This window comes from Anser anser (genome assembly GCF_964211835.1).
Source record: "Anser anser genome assembly, chromosome: 3".
NCBI lineage: Eukaryota > Metazoa > Chordata > Aves > Anseriformes > Anatidae > Anser > Anser anser.
Window position 1 is genome coordinate 15,912,396 of NC_139722.1, and position 16,831 is coordinate 15,929,226.

Here is a 16,831-nt window from a genome sequence, read left to right on the forward strand (position 1 = left end):
TTTCCAAATCATTGGCTTCTGGATTTGAGAGAAGCAAGGCAGAGCAATGCACGGAGTAAAATTCATTTAGCTCCCAGGGATACGAAAGAAAGGGTCCCTGCTGGCAGCTTGGACAGAGCTCTGTGCTGTCTGAATTTCTCTGCAACATCTCACTGACCACAGGCACTGACTAAGCAAGGGAAGTTTCAATCCTGCGTGTATGGGGCAGCCAAAACGATGCAACTTCCTACTGCATTTATCAGCTTATTCGTAAGCACTTGATTATTACAAACGTTTTCAGCATGTCTGTCCACCGCGCCATTATGTTTCCTCAAAAACAATGAAGAAATAGATAAATAAACGAAGCAACACGGTAGGGAACGGTGCAGTGTCACAACTGAAAGTGAAGCTCCCGGCGTGTCCCCCCACCTGCCCTCGCATTCCCCGCAGTTTCGATCGGGCGCTGCCTTTCTCACTTCCCTTTGGCAGCGGTTTCAAAGCCTCGGTGCTAGAGGGGTCAGAGCACCCAACTGCATCGGATCCACTGCCACAAGGCTACGTTAGCGCCAGAGGCTGCCGGTTCTTTGATTCTGGGTTTATTTCGGTGGATTTCCGATCTCTGCGCCATTGCTGTGTTACTGACCTGCTTCACCCCGGCCCAGGGGGGACACCCGCCGCTCTGCTCGCTCCTCGCCTGTCCCCTCGGTGTCCCCGGGTCAGGAGGGGGCTTCTCGAGGCTGACACAGACGGCCCATGGCTCCGGCTGCCCCAACCACCACAGCCCTGCGCTCACCAGGAAGTGCAGGCTTGTGGGGAGCCTATTTTTAGATTCTTCTTCTTTTTTTTTTTTTTTAAATGTACAAAGCCACTTGTTCATTCTCACTCCGCCCAGCAATGGGTTTCACATTTTACTTTCTTACTATAGTCAGAATTTGGAAGGAACCATAAGATCCCATATATCTGCATCATCACCTTCAGAAGCCCCACTCCCACCCAGACAAAGCAGGAGCCTCTGAAACCCAAGTATTCTGTGAGGAACTGCATGCTGGGGTGCTGTGAAAGCCCAAGGAGAAGCCCCAAACTTTCATTTCAGAGGTACAAGCTGAAGGTTTCTGAAGCAATCGAGGACTTTGCTGCTGGCTGCTGCCCAGGCTGGATTTCAGAGGTGGTGGGACCACAGGTCATATATGGGAATATGGGTTCACATATGGGTTCAATGGGAATTGCTGGTACAACACTTAGCTTCCCTCTACAGTAGAATAAGCACAAAAAATCGAAATTATACAATATCCTGAGTTGGAAGGGACCCACAAGGATCATCGAATCCAACTCTTGGCTCCACGCAGACCCTATCAGACCCTATGTCTGAGAGCGTTGTCCAAACACTTCTTGAACTCCATTAGGCTCAGTGCTGTGCCCACTGCCCTGGGGAGCCTGTCCCAGTGCCCCACCACCCTCTGGGTGCAGAACCTTTCCCTAACCCCCAGCCTGACCCTCCCCTGTCCCAGCCTCATGCCGTTCCCTCGGGTCCTGTCGCTGTCCCCAGAGAGCAGAGCTCAGCGCCTGCCCCTCCACTCCCCTCGTGAGGGAGCTGCAGGCCGCCATGAGGCCTCCCCTCGGCCTGCTCTGCCCTGGGCTGAACAAACCAAGGGACCTCAGCAGCTCCTCACATCTTGCTCTCCACTTCCTTCAGTATCTTTGTAGCCCTCCTTTGAACACTCTCGAATAGTTCTATGTCTTCCTTATATTGTGACACCCCAAACTGCACACAGTGCTCAAGGTGAGGCCACACCAGCGCAGAGCAGAACCGGACAATCCCTTCCCTCATCCAACTAGCAATGCTGTGCCTGATGCACCCCAGGGTACGGTTGGACCTCCTGGTGGCCATGGTGCTCTGTTGGCTCATACTCAACTTGTTGTCAACCAGAACCCCCTGGTCTCTTTTTGTGGGGCTGCTCTCCAGCCTCTCATCCCCCAGCCCATACGTACAGCCAGGGTTGCCCCGTCCAGAAGCAGAATCCAACACTTGCTCTTGTTAATTTTCATGCAGCTTGTGATTGCCCAGCCCTCTAATTTGTCAAGGTCTCTCTGCAAGGCCTTTCTACCCTCAGGGAAGTCAAGATCCCTTTATTTTCCAAGACGGTCAGAAAATCTATCAGAAATGCACAGTTCTTTTAAAAAAAAAAAAAGAGGGGGGCACTAGGTCAGTGTATACGTATACCTACATCAGCAAGATGTCTGCATTAAAGAGAGCAAAACTGTCAAGGAAAAGTATATTTTTATATTTGTGCCCATGGATTGACGTGGCTACACTACCAGGCTATAACTGCGAAATCACCCATTTTACAGGCAGCTTCAGCTTCACCTCAAAGAGAAGCCCCATGCCACAAGCAGGCCACTTAGACAGGGACATTATAAAAGAGGAATGACTGTTTCAGAGCTCTGAAAACCCCAGTAAAACATGGCACTGTTTCTAAGACCAATGATTAACAAACGCTGTGCTGGTTCCTCTACAGTTTGCCCTGATGTGCAGCACAAGCTACACACACTCGCTGCTTGGTGGGCACATGCTGCTTGGACAGCACGTGTCAGCCAGCATTTGGATGACAGTGAACCTGAAACATAAAACTGAGTCACTTAGAATTGCAAGAAGGTGTCTGCCCTGGTTTTAGTATCTCATTATTGTTTTTTTTTTTTTTTTTACCTCCAAGACAAGAGAAATTCAGTAGCTATGTCATTGTACCAGAGCTCTAGGAAGGACAGGGCACCTTCAAGTATACCAAGCGGCTGTCAGACGCATAGGTGTTTCTTCCAGAACCTCAACAACAGTAACTCGTTGAATTATGAATATCAATGAATATAAAATTAATGGATGCCTCTATTTAGTAATATAAATTTATGAATTTATATTCCTATTTAAGAATATAAGAAGGTGGAATCTAAGACACTTAGGCGACTCCAACCATTCAATGGTCCTCCACACTAGGACAAAACGCAGACTCACTGAAGCCATTTATATATCTTTAATAGTTCAGGAATCATAGAGAATCTTCTGTTAAAGCTGGCAAATATTTCTGTGCATTTTAAGCAGCAGAGCTGACTCACGAATATCTTTTCGCAGCCCGATCCAACAAATCCATGGTAATACCCAGGGTTTTATTTTATTAATTAATTTTAATTTAATATTTATTTTGATTTATTAATTTTAAAATGTTATTTTATTGTAATTAAGGAAAAAAAAGAGGATAGTGCCTAGAATGGCCCTGGGCTTTAGCTGTACTGAAGACATTTCACACAAATATCACGGCAAGGCTGCAGGTGTCATTTAGTCACCTTGTCGGTATTTTATCAGCTTTTGCACACTGCCCATTCAACACCCTATGGAAATACAACACGGCATCCCGTACCAAGGTCAGTCAAGAAGCCATATACCAGATTGCTTAAAAAAATAACATTATTTGATCTAGGGCAATGGGAGGCATATTTACTCTGCCCCTGTGCCCCCTGCCCCTTGAATGCCCATGCATTCAAGTGCTCTGGCATCCAAGCATCAAGCCCTGTCCTTTCCCACTTCCAACAAAGCCTACAGACTTCTCCAGCAGCAGCCTAATGGACTGTGTTTATTGCTGCATCCTTCACTTTATAGGTCAACATATACCAGAGAGCTAGCAATTCTAAGCTAATCAGATTTCCATGCAGACTGACAAATGGCTCCCAATAAGAATATAAAAAAAGCCATAAAATAAACAATCCCTGTAATCAAGTAGCTCAGGGTAATGCAGTAAGTGTGCAGAAAGCTCTCACGCTTTATTAACACATTTGTTTGCACTTTGCGGCAGCATCCTGGGGGCTGGCGGTGCTGGGGGGGACCCCAACTTGAGCACGAGACGTCTGTCCACATTCTTGCTGGTCACTGCTCTTTGTGCTCCAACAACAGTGTGATATTTTAAAACAGCATTAGTGACAGTTCTTTGACATACCATTAGTTCACTCACACAGTGCCAAAGCCTGAACTAAAAACAGTGTGAAGATGCTTGCAAGGGAGGTCTTTGCAGCTCTGCTACATTTGGTCCCGATCCTACACACACAATCACATACACCTTACTCCTAAACAACCTTCCCAGGGATGTGGTAGAATCCCCATCACTGGAAGTCCTCAAGATGCAATTGGACAAGATACTAAATAATTTCATCCAGGTTCCCTTTTCTCACAAAAGGTTGGACCTGATGATCTTTCAAGGTCCCTTCCAACATGGGCTGTTCCGTGTTTTGTGTTTCGGAAAGCTCTCTCATCACTGGAGAAGTTTAATGAGATCACTTCGATATATCCCATCTCTTCGTCTCCCCTCCCTTGCAGTGGCTGCGGACACTACACACCCCAAGAACCTAGTGAACGAGGTGAGCGAGTGAGCCAGGAGAGGAGGAGATGCTGGACAAAGAGGCAGGTAGAAAATCATGAGTCCCTACTCCATGATGGCCCTCAGGTGGCTTTAAAGGATGACCGGGACTTCCAGATAAAACACCAGTGTTCCTGGAGGTCTGACACCTGAATTGCTGCACAGGTAAAGGGGATAGCAAATCTGCCAAGGTCCCAGATTAGGAGTGAAAGAGAAGCCCTGTGTACACAATACTCTTAATGCAGCTATAAATACGCCCCTCTGAACCAAAGTTTTACACGCTGCATTGACACTACTGACTTAATAGGATTTGCTGGGTAGCCTGAACCAGTTCTTCCTGCGCAGGGCAGCCTTGTGGAGCGCTGCAGCAGCATCTTCACAACTCATGCACGTGGGCACGATCGCACATTTTTGGTGTCCCATTCACACTAAGGCAGGAGAATACTGTGAGAAACTCCTGAAAGGGTCTCTGGGAGTTTGCAAGTGGAAAAAACTTTCAAAGTAACAAGCTTACCTCACGGGTAAGTTACAGATTGTTCCATTTCTAATACAAATGCTATTTCTTTCCCCTTTCTAGTCACCCTTTTCTATGATGGCAGAACAAGAAGGAAAACAAAAAAAAAATATGCATTATAGAACCCTTTATATTATTTCAAGTAACTTAAAATACTAGATTGTTTCCCTACTCTAGTTCATTATGTCATCTCGCTGCGTGTTAAGCAAACAAAACCAATTCTCCCACTAATGAGTCATTATGTTGTCCAAACAACTGTGTAAGATAAGAATTTAAACCTCTCTTACATTACTTGTATTCCTAATTAAGAAATCCTCCCGTTTGGGTTACTACCTGTTAACCCGAGTACCGGTAACCAAACAAATAACCTTTTACTCTGTATCATGTCTACCACACCGCCTTTGACTCTGTGGTGTTTCACAGCTGCTGGTGGTGCTGGTGGTGCTAAGAATCACGCCCAGGTCTTGCCTTGACCCTTCGAGCACCTACAAGGTGTACCCACCGTCCCTGGTCCCGACGCTGAGCTGCGGTGCCTTCCTGGACAGGAGCGCAGCAATACTTTCTATTGGACACGGGCAGATCAAAAAGATGTTTTCTGGTACCTTATCACACTGTCGATTGCAAATACCCATCCACACATTAGGTACTGCATGCTGCTGGCTCAGGATGAGCTCTCCAGCAAGCCCGTTGCTCCGAGCGTGCTGTGTCTCCAAGGCTTGGGGATGCTGTCCCTCCATGCAGCACTTCCGTGCTTTTCTGGGATGAGGTTTGGCTACTGGGAGCACTGGGAATTTGTAACACAGAAGAAGAAATAATAAAGTTGACCTCAAGCCGGTTCGGTACACTCATTCTGAAACTGAAGTAGCAAAGACGTGACGCATCATTTTTTCCTACCACAGCCTTAACTGTTATGGAAAATGCATTAGTGAAGAAAGGGGCCGGCTCATGAGCTAACCTCACCTGTCTGCCCTGCATCTGCTTCTTCAGCATGTACTGCACGGCACTGAAATCATGTACACAGTGTTTGCATGGATATTTAGAAACCCCAGGCAGAAGTGATTGTAAAAGAGGCATGTAGTTTAAAATTTCATTAAAGAAATGACTATAATAAAATCACAAGTCACTCAATTCACTGGAGGCTGAGTGTTGCCAAGGAAAATTATGAGCCTCCCCCTGAAAATCTCCTTACCTACCCGCAACAGCAGCTGGACATCTTTATTCAGCACATGTACTAGGCCAGAATAAGGTGAACAGCTTAAAACAAAGAGCCTGGCAAAATTTAAGAAGCCTCAACAAACCAACTGAAACAGTGCTAAGAGGCTTCACCAGCTATACCTTGTGCCTATTCCTCTTCTCAGGAAACTTTCTGGAGGAGATGGAAGGGCAATCTGCTCCCTAAGGGCTCCAGTCAGGGCAGATGACAGACCGGTGGCTCCTTCTGCAAAACCCATTTTCTTTATTATTTATTATTTATTTATGCACAAGTGGTAATTCAGCGCAGGGGGAGGGGAAAACAAAGCAGAATGGGAGGTAAGGAAAATGCTTGAATGTTAGATTAGGCAAACTACTCGGCTAGAAAATCTAGATTAAATTAAGCATTCCTGCGAATTTGTAATAGAGGAACAAATGGCTTCCATCTGGAAGCTCAGCAAATTAACTTGGATCCTGGTTAAGAAAACAGCACCAGAGCCTGCTTCCAGAAACGTAAATATCCAGCGTGCATTTGCAATCCAATCACAGGCTAAAAATATAAGACAACGCAGAGTGGAAATCTGATTTTGTGTCTACCCTCTTAATGGGAAATAAAACAAGCGCTCTCTGTAGACACAGCAATCTGGACCCATTCTTCCTGCTCGGCGACAAGCTGCAAGATGGGTTTGCACCACGGAAGTCCTTCAGCTGCTCTGGACTGCAAAGCCACAGCTCACGTGCTGGGGGCTGACTTTCCTCCCTCGTACGCTGCTCCTCCATCTCCTTTTCCATCTCGTGCCCCTGGCTCCTCCACCGCACTGTTCTCAGCTCTCTGTTTATTTTCACCACTTTATCCGGTCCTTGTTATTAGAGTATTCGATCTCCTCATTCTCCGAGAGGATTAGTTTTGGCCTTCCGGCAAAATATGAAGTGCTCTTGCCCTTAGCGTGCAGATGGAGAGCTCAGCCGCAGGCTGAAGAATGGGGCTAAATCTGGCTCGAAAGAGGACGCTCTCTGTGCCGGTGGGGAGGAGTAGACCAGGAGGGCAATCTGGAGCAGGAGCCTGTTTTAGAAGCTCCCCAGAGGCGCCCACCTCCCTCCAGGCTGCAGGGGAAGCCTGGGGAGACGAGGCTTGGCCTCCGAGCAGCATCCCCAGGGGCCTTCTTTCGACCACGCAGAAGGAAGGAAGAGCAATTGTAAGTTAATGTCATCCATATGGTTCAAGATACTGCAAAGGAAGTTTTAGGATGCTCTTAATGCCCAGAAGGCATTCACGGAAAAAAAAAGACTTTTTTCAGTGGAGGAGATACGGTCGCCTGTGATCACAGCAGGCACAGCTGAGAGTTTTAAACTAAAGGAAAAAAAAAAAAAAACCTCCAGAGAGAGGATAATCAGGAAAATCAGTTAATTTCCACATCTGGTTTTAATAAACAGGAGAATTGGTAAATGTGGACAAAAAAGCACAGTGTCATCTGAACTTCAGAGAACAAAGGACGTATTAACATCGACAGCGACAGGCAGACAGGATGGTGGATAATCGGCCAGAAATTCACAGATGATGAGTAAGAAAGGAGACCAAGTGCTAACACACGGATACTGGGAGCCAGGGCAATACAGTGGAAGAGCCAGGAATGGAGAAGCCGGGAGGCAGAAGAAGATATTAGAAGGACAAGAAACCCTGGAGCAGGGGGGGCATCGGTGCGGGGTGGCAGCTTCGGGGCAGCCCTGCAGTGTTGTGTGGGACCGCACCACAGAGCTCAGGGTTTGGTGAGACAAAAATGCTAGCAGGGGTCATCTTACTGGGAACTGTAACTGCCCAAAACATTAAGCTGAAGAACCTAACATTAAGAACTGGCCGTGGATATTCTTGGAAGCAGCAGAGAGCGGATTTAATCCTCCAGCTGCCGAAGCAGAAAAGGGTGATGTTAACTTAAGACACTGTAAGTACTCCCAGAAAGTAACTCTGGAGATGATCACAAGCATGGAGCAATGGTTTAAGTAGAAGAATACTCTGAAATGTAACACAGAAATTAGCATTTTCGATTTTCCATAAGCTTTGAGGAATCAAAGGAACTCGGTATGGAAGTCAACTGGGCAGAAGTGCTCAAGGACAAACTTGTAAGAAGCGTGGTGTCTCTTTTTGGCAAAGATGTAAAAAAACAAACAAACAACAAAAAAAAACAGCTGGTACTTACAACCCCAAGCAAAGTGGGGGTGACTTGCTGGGAATGATTCCCAATCTGACTGGCTAAAAAAAAAAAATCACCCAAAAAGGGATACTGGGACTCAGCAGAGTGCCTACAAGGAGTGGAATGAAAGGGCTGCTCAGCAGAGACAGCTGTGTCATGGAGGTCAGGAAGCAAAGGGGTAAAGAGAAATTGCCAAAGTCGAGCTGAATTAGATCACCCAAATAAAAATAAAGAGCAAAGTCCAAAATGTTCTTCAGAGATACAAATTAAAAAAATAAAAGAGAGCAAGTAAGGAAAGTGGCAGTCCAGCAGAACGAGGCTGGTGCCTCTTAAAATGGAAGCAGAAGAAGGGAGAGGAGTTTTTGCTGGAACTGCATCAGGATGCCAAACAGTAGACGGGGAAAAAAACAAACAAACCACAAGGCTGACCAAAAAAAAACCCAAACCTGTTAGAACTGCCTGTAAGTTACACTGAAAGTGGGGCAGTTTCTGATCAGAGAGGGAGGTGAACAGCCTCCCAACAGGGCCAGAAAGGTCCCCAGAGGGGACCGGCTTGTTTTTTTCAGGCTGGAAGTCCACTCACCGCACCAGCACGAGGCTGGACTTTGCAATCAGCACGGATTCTCGAAAGCTGCTATTTTTAACCGTGCTAACCACCACCACCTCACAGGGAAACCTAAATGACAGGATGGTGAAAGAGTCTCACGATGCATGGAGAAAAGCATCTTATAAATAAGATTAAATGAGATAATTGCCACCTGTGGCTTCATCACTCAGCACCCCCAGTCAAGACTGCTGTCGGTGCTCTCCTTCACATCCCATCTGGGACGTCAGCACATCAACCCTGCCTGATCTCCTCTGGCGGGAGCTGCACGGAGGCTCCACACCTGGAGGGCTGGAGCAGGGGAGGCTGTTTATTTATGACCACCGATAATCCGATCCCTTTTGGGACAGGCTTGCAAGCAGGACCAAAACAATCCCGGCTGTTGCTGGGTGGGGGCAGTCCGGCTTGTGTTTACCTACCAAACTTTGGTAGCAAATACGCCAAGACTGCAAACAAGCGTTGCTCTGAACAGCCCTAATGTCACACAGCTGTCTGCCTGGAGTTCGTCCCCGAGCTGCAGCATCCCGAGCAGAAGCAACACGCATCATTTATAAGCACCGTCAGGACTCTTTCTTCTCCGCACGAAATTAAGAAAGAGGTGACTCGTTTACCTGAGAGCTGTTTCTTCTTGGGATTAAAACAAAAACTGCAGGGTGAAATGGTTTTTAAACCACCTCCCTCTCCAGCACATGTGTCACCATCAGAGCACGGGGCTGCTTTTAGGGACGGAGAAGATATTCCCGGAAAGGAGACATAGTTCTTCCACAGACCGACACCAATTGCTTTTCAACAAGATCCACCACACTTCAGGGAGCAGGGGTGGGAGCTGCTTTGTAGCCGCACCAAGCCAGTGTTCGGCCAGGCACGCAGTCACCAGCTTCGTCTCTGCAGCTCTGCGAGAGTTAAAGCCTGAGCAACAAGAGAATTCCCACCACGCAAGTCAGCACGGCAACCCTATTATTGTCCAGCTTACTAGGACAAAAAGACGGGTGTTGCTGGAACAACTGTAACCAGAATAACTTAAGGAAAGGGTAAAAAGCTATGAGTAACGCCATGTGTCATGCCCAGCCCCGCCGCTGCTCGCCACCTCCAACCGAGCGCACGGCCGAACGTCACTGCTGCTCAGAGGAACGAACCACAGCTTGACCTCCAACCTGCAGAAATGCTCCGAGGACATCTCCCCAGACGAAACGACAATTAAAACCAGAACCGGCACATACGCACGTTCCCTGCGTGGACAGATGCTGGAGGTTTTTTCCGTGCCAGCCGCCCCGAGGCAGCGCAGTACGTAGCGCTGTGACTTGTAGCTGCAAAAATGTGAGAAATGGCCAAGTTTCCAGAACGCATCACAAACCAAACCGAAGCCTCCTCTGCAGCCTCACGGTTCTGTCTTGCCTTTTCTCTCACAAATCATTGCATTTTAGCGCGTTTAGTCATCTTCCTAAATTCGGCTGCGAATCGGACCGCTCTTAACTAAGCGCTGGGAAGTTCTCCCCCTGCACCATGCAGGCACAACCAGGGACCTTCTGATAGGAAAACCAGGACATACGCAGGTATTCCCCTTATGAGGGCTATTCCAGGCCGTAAAAAGATGATCAGTGAGTATTTTCACATGCTCTGCATGATGCCACCAACTAACAATGAAGAGCACTTGTGACCTCAGATCAACAAAAGCTCTCAAAGCATCTTTTTTTGTGACCCAGATTAAGCACGGCATGAATAAATCCAGCCAACCCCACGATAATTTAAGCGTATGTCTAAAATGAAATACAAGATTGAATGTTCTTCTGGCTCAGGGCATACTTTAAACCCCTTTCATTATACACTTTCCAGTGCAAGACAAAATCACAACGCCGAAAAAAAAGGAGTAGACTGGAAGAGAACCAGGCTACAAATCACAATTTATTTCACTGTCAGCGTCTTATCTTTAAACCGTTCTTGCAGGGAAAGAACAGCAGGAAAGAGGCTCAAAAATTATTTCAAAGACACTACCGCACTGGCTGTCTGCTAGCAGATTAATCATTCATTGCCCGCTTAACATAAATGTAATTGTTTTGGAATATTGCAAAATTACAAGAGCGTATAGTGACTCAAGTCGAATCTGGCTCTTCATTTTACACCTGTTTTAGACTTGTTATCTCTGCTGCAGAAAGGACCAACTTCAAGGAAAAAAATGTCACGCAGCTGAAAGTTCATTGATTACCCAGACAACAACTCCGGCCCAGCCACTTCAGATCTCTCCACGGGATGGTATTCACAGAAACTGCTTCTAATGAGCAAACCTTAAGGCAAGAAAGGCAAACCTGAGGGCAGCGAGTATCAATTTTTATAGATTACAAACAACTGTTTGCCCTTTTGCTTGTGTAATTGTGTTTCCCTTTATAACTACAGTCCCTGCACTCCACCTTCTTCCACAAACACCCACTGCTAGGCTATGGTAGCCAATTCTAGCTATATGGCAGTAACTGTGTGCAAAACACTTTAGCTTTGCACATAGTTACTCAGCTCGCTGTGCCAGGGGCAGCCTGAAGTTTAGCGGCTTCAGAAAAACCCTGCAACAGCCCGGTCATGGAGAGATGCTTCCTTCTTCCCCTGCGATTTGAACAGCTTTGCACAGCGCTCCGTGATGAAGGAGTATTTTACTTAGAAAAGAAAAACCAAACCTTGTGTCCCAAACAGCTACGTTCACTTCAGAGAGGGTACCAAGCCCACAGAAATCATTTTTCTTAAAAAAGAAAAAAAATAAAAGCTAATCCTCCCAAATGTTCCTGGCAAACCAACCTTGCTGGAAGCAATCATGGAGCAGAGTCCCTTGGTGGCTGAGCATCCGCGCCAGCAGCACTGCGGGATGCGGGGCGCTGCTCCTGCGTGGAGCCTCGCATGGTTTGCTGCAGGCAGAAGAAACTCACCCCTGCAAACCTCACCCCTCCTTTAGGCTCTCTTCATCACAACTGTGATGTGCCGAGGGTGTTGAAAGCTTAAGCATTTGGGGGAAAGGAAGGAAACCTGACCATGGGGCTGCCGTGGGGTCTGACAGCTGCTGGCTCTGAAGGTACCGTGTTTGCCTTCTTCAGTAACTGCAGCTCCTTCATCATGAGAGAAATGATGCTAAAAAAGCAAAGAGGGTAGAAAGCCGCTCGGGTTTACAGATTTCTCCGAACTGAACTACAGCTGAACTTGCAAGCAAAGGGATCTGCATCTCCCAGACAAGCAGCAGAGGAGTTGAGTAAACAGCCATTTGCCAAATATAACTTTCTCTAACAGTTTGTCAGAAAATGGCAACTTTGGTGGGGTGAAGCAATAGGGCTGAACAGACATTCTCACGGCGTCATATTTGTATTTAGAAAAGATGAATAAGAAAACAAATCAGTCTTGCAGATGGCCTGTCTCCGCGTGGCCCTGATAAAAGCCTCCTCACCCTGACGTTGGGTGAGCCGCATCCCATCTCCGCGGCAGCTGAGCCTGCAGAAGCATTAGCAGTAATTAAGGAAAGCCAATCGTAGTAAAAAGCCAGAAGAGAAATACACACTGAATGGATAGAGATCCTTTCCTCTCTTTGCTTTTTGATGGGCTGACGCCATGCGCACCTTACAAACCATTTCTGAGCATCTCACGATCATTCCTCCACCCTTGGTGATGCCACCGAATCCTAAATAGGGCTCTCGGCATCACTTATCCCGGCGGCTCTCCAGGAGGACACCAAGGACATCACGCAGGTAAGGGCTCTTCCGAATTGCCAAACAGCTGTCCAGCGTGCAGCCCCTGGGAATTCGCTGGCATCTCACAAGAAGCGTGAGGCTGAGAACAGCTGATCCAGTCCGACACCTCTCGACTCAGCAAATATCTCCATGAATTTCTGCATCAAGCCACCCGCCCCGTTTTGCCTGCCACGTGTATTTTTCAGAAGATATGAGACCCTGACCTAAAAGCCCCCAGAGCACAGAAAACCTACCATAGCCTGAGATAATCTGCTCTAAACGTCGATTTTCTTTCACTGTTAATCAGGCACACGCTGTGCAGCTTTCTGGGGAGAGGTGGGATGGAGGAAATGCTCGTTTTGTGTCACTTCTCTCCGGGTACCCTATATAGCTGAGAGCCCACTTGTGCAGCTCACTGAAAGATTAGTTGGCTCGCTCAGGCAGACAAGGGTAGACCCTTAAGACGGTTAAGTGATTTGGGGCAGGATGATCAGCTGTCTCCTCCCTGTCCACAATTAACCGTTCCCTGCCCCTCGCCTGGGCCGGGGCTGAGCTCTCGGGAGCATCCGACCGGGAGCATCCCTCCTCCCGCAGCAGCCAGGGCTTTGGTGCCATTGATGCTCCTGCAACACACACACACACACAAAAAAGCCACTTCTCCCTTTTGCTTATCCCCCATAAAGTTCAGCGGTGCAAACAGCAGGGAAATTAGGCGACAAAGCCCGGTGGTGGGCTAATAAATCGTATTGCCTATCTGCACTCCGATGGCTGCGAAGAGCCTGTCAAACTTTAAACAGCCTGCAAATTTCTAAAATTGTACGGTTCTTGGTGTTATAAAGGTCAGCCATCTGTTGAAATGTTCATGCTACAGTTAATTTAACCTTTCTTCTTCCACTCCCCTCCCCTGACTCAAACATATTTCACGGGACGTAGAAAGGATCGCCTAAGTCACAGCAGTTGGCTCTCCTCTTCCACGAGGAGCTACCCACAGAAGACACATTTTGGCTAGGGCAGACTACAGAAACAAACAAAAAAAAGATGTGGTGGGAAGAAGCAGCATGTTACCCACAAGACAACCAAAACCCACGGGGAGCTGGGACTACAGGTGACATTTGGGAGCGAACTCCTCAGGGCCTGGAAGCTGCACACAACATCCAGGTGCAGCAGAAGACCTCCAGTGTGCTTCCTGCCCGTCCCTCCCAACCTCTGCTTGGTCCTGCAGGGCTCCTGGAAAAACTAGGGAGTGTTATGATGTCCCACTCTAAAAGGTCATCTCCCAACACGGAGAGCTTCCACGTGAAACACAGCTGGTCTCAGTCACATGTATTTCTGATGAAATTGTTTGCTTCAAGATATATATATATATATATAAATATATATTTGTAAATATTTATATGTATGTTTAAAAGTAAAAATACCTGGAGTTGCTCAGCAAGCATGGCCAACCCAAGGCTTACATGGAGACAACTGGGCTTGAGCTGTGTAGGATATGAAGAGAGATGACACAAAACAACCAAATTCTGCTGTTTGGCATCCTTTCACAGGCAGGGTTATTGTGTCTTCTCCTCTATTCCTTGTAATAGAATATATATATATATATATATATATATAATATAACTCATATATATCTGAGTTGTGATCAAACTGAAGAACAAAGGGGACAGCGAGACAGAGCCAAAACACGTTATGTTCAGGAAGAGACCAAGCCTGGGTAGGGGAAGCTTGTGAAAGCGGATGGCTGATAAGGGGTTGGCCTTCTGCAACCACCAAATGCTCTCGAAATGCCTCTGGAAGGGAGTGGCCAACGTGCTTCAGAGCATGGGGAGCGCCACCCATCAGGTCCTGTCTGGCACCAGGGAGAAGGTAATATGTGCATCCTAAATACCTCCGGCTCTAGGCTGGAACGACGGCTTCAAAGGAGGCAGGGCGACACTCGCCTTTAATGCGTGCCATTTTGAAACGGTGGGAGCTGGAACGAGGTTTTCATAGAGATATTTGGATAAAATTCTGTGCAGTAGAGACATCGTGCTGAACTACCTACTGGGTTAAACGCAGCTGAGTTCGGGTGGAGAAAAGTGCCCCCACACTGGCTTGAAAACCCAGCCAGGAACAGGTGCGAATATTTGGTATTGCAGGTGGCTTAATGTGGGGGAACGACGATGAATGAATTACCTAGAAATATTGACATTCATCATTTCCTAACACCTCCAGCTTAAAACCTAGCGAAAGCTCAGCGGCCTGACCTTTGGGATGAATGTAAAAGCACTGCTACAGCACCAAAACAAAATATTTTCCTGCTTTTAAAAGTCAACAGGACCTGTATAATTTGAAGAATGGTAGCCTAGGGGAATTGGTTTCACTGCAAAACTGTTTAGGCAGCTGCCATTAGTTTAAAAGCCCATTTTTGTTTAATGACTGCAGTTTCACATGCTCCCACTGCCATGCATCATAACTGTTGTCCCTAAACCATAGATTTATGAAAGCATCTAGCAGCATCATTGTACTCAGGAGTCTGCTGACATTCCCATTATTAAACCACTTCTTGCAGGTTTTCACTTGCATTTAGGCATAATAAACCCGGGATCCTGCCTGGGCAGGGAGGAATGGGCGCTGCCGTGGAGGAGGATGCCCCCCTGCTCCCACCACACCACGGGGTGCTGGGGGCTCCAGGCAGAGCCCTCCCCACCCCGACCACCTCGCAGAGCACGGGAGGCTGCAGGGAGAAGGGTGCTTGAGAGGCAGGGAGAAATAAAATCAAAATTTACCTTTGTTTAGCTAGAAATAGAATGACTCTCTTGCTAGGGAGGGAGTTTGGGAAGGATGGAGAACGTAACGCCCACCGTCCTGTTAGGGTAGGGTGCAGAGAAAGCATTCGGCTGGAGGGGAATGCAACCGCAGAGTTTGTAGCTGTCTGGAAACAAGCGAAGAGCCAGCCAGCCTGGAAAATCAAACTCTTTCCCTTAGAGATCCTGCCTATGATCTTTAAAAGCACGCTGACTCAAGAGGACAATCTGCAGTCATTTTGGAGGTACTCTACAAAATTCAGCGTTTAGTACCTGCCTGCCTTGAAACATCTTTTGTACACGCTATCATCCCTCGGTCCTCCATTCAGCTGTCATTTTGCAGGTAAATTCATCTCCCACTATCTTTGTAGTGGAGAACAGGGACCAGTCAATCCTCTTACCTGACTGTCGGAGTGAGGAGCGGAGTCTGTCAAACACATCTGGTCAAACTTAGAACAAAAACAACCAAAACCCAAACCCAAGCAGAACAAAAAGAAAAAGCTCTTGTCCTCAGATTCAAAATCCTTAGAAAACACACAAGCTCAGTGAAGGTCCCCTAGGATATTCTGGAAACAATCTGTTCAAGGTTTTGAATTCTGAGGTTTCCATCTTCATACTCTTGCATTTCTATATCTATTGTGCTCCTTGATAGGGAGTTAAAATACTTCATTATAATACAGAGAGAAGGCATTTTAACCTTGAAGGAGATTTCAGAACAAACTGCCTTCATGATTCAAGTCTAAGTGATCAGAACTAGATAATTACCTATTCTGGTGTGCAGGCAGTAATGGTACATAACAAACAATGAACCATGATGCACACCACTTAATACATGCCTGAGTACTGACATGGCATGAAATAATCTAATGATGGTAAATCCCTAATGTGAAATTTCCCCGACAAATGACAAAAAAATGACTTTTTTCCTAAATGAATTTTCTGGCATTTCACAAGAAAATGCCAAGTCATATTTCCCCCCTGAAAATTCAAGAATGACCAAATTCTTTTTTTTGGGTGTGTGTGAAATGAGAACGTCCCAACCCTTTTGCAGGATCAGAGGCACCACCCTGGACCTGCAGGCCGGTCCCCTTCCAGCTCTCTGCCCCGATGCTTCATCCCAGACCACAACCACATCCCGCCAAGGGGCCAGCAAGCGCCGTTGTTTTCCCTGGCACTCGCACCCCGCCAGTGTCCGTCTCCAGCCCCACCTTGGAAAGGGCACGGCAATCCTCCAGCTGAAATAACCATGGCCAGGAAACTTGCAAAAATAGGTTGGTATTTTGATTGCTGAGAGGCAATTAGAGGGAGGAGGAAACGCTGTCCCACTTCACTCGTACAAAGTCATACGGACTGCAGCGTGGCACAACCAGCTGGCACCCAACAAACGCTCTGCTGGAGCTTCTCCAGGGCATCGTGCAGGGGAGCAGAGATGTCCTGACCCCACACCAGTCGGTGGTGGTTTAAGAGAGGGGGAGA

The 16,831-nt window shown here is 47.2% G+C and overlaps 1 protein-coding gene across 6 annotated transcripts in view; it reads right to left on the bottom strand.

Annotated features, from left to right (window-relative positions):
- Positions 1–16,831, bottom strand: part of HPCAL1 (hippocalcin like 1) — a 56,816-nt gene that overhangs the window by 18,956 nt on the left and 21,029 nt on the right. For 3 of the 6 annotated variants that reach the window (XM_083827697.1, XM_083827695.1, XM_083827694.1), the window contains exon 1: positions 623–3,467. The exons of the other annotated variants lie outside the window; for them this stretch is intronic. The gene's annotated coding sequence lies outside the window, so the exon portion shown is untranslated. Of the gene's footprint in view, positions 1–622; positions 3,468–16,831 lie in introns of those variants that run through there. 6 annotated transcript variants of the gene reach the window in all.